Genomic DNA, 232 nt, shown 5'->3' with positions numbered 1-232 from the left:
TAGTTATAAGCGCATAATAGTTTCACCTTAAAGAAATCTTCCAGAGAGCCGCCGCCATGGAAACCAAAAGTGAAGGTCTTCTTCTCGTGCATCTCCTGGAGGTCTCTGAAGGGCAGACTGACCTTGTTCACGGTCAGGGCCGATATCAGGAAGGACGTGTAAAACATATGCACTAAAACGCACGTTAAGTACAATGAGATGAATAATATTCGACTGGAGGTGCTGTTGAAGA

Source organism: Penaeus monodon, chromosome 30, assembly GCF_015228065.2.
Source record: "Penaeus monodon isolate SGIC_2016 chromosome 30, NSTDA_Pmon_1, whole genome shotgun sequence".
Taxonomy (NCBI): Eukaryota; Metazoa; Arthropoda; class Malacostraca; order Decapoda; family Penaeidae; genus Penaeus; species Penaeus monodon.
Note: the sequence above shows the minus strand (reverse complement) of the source record.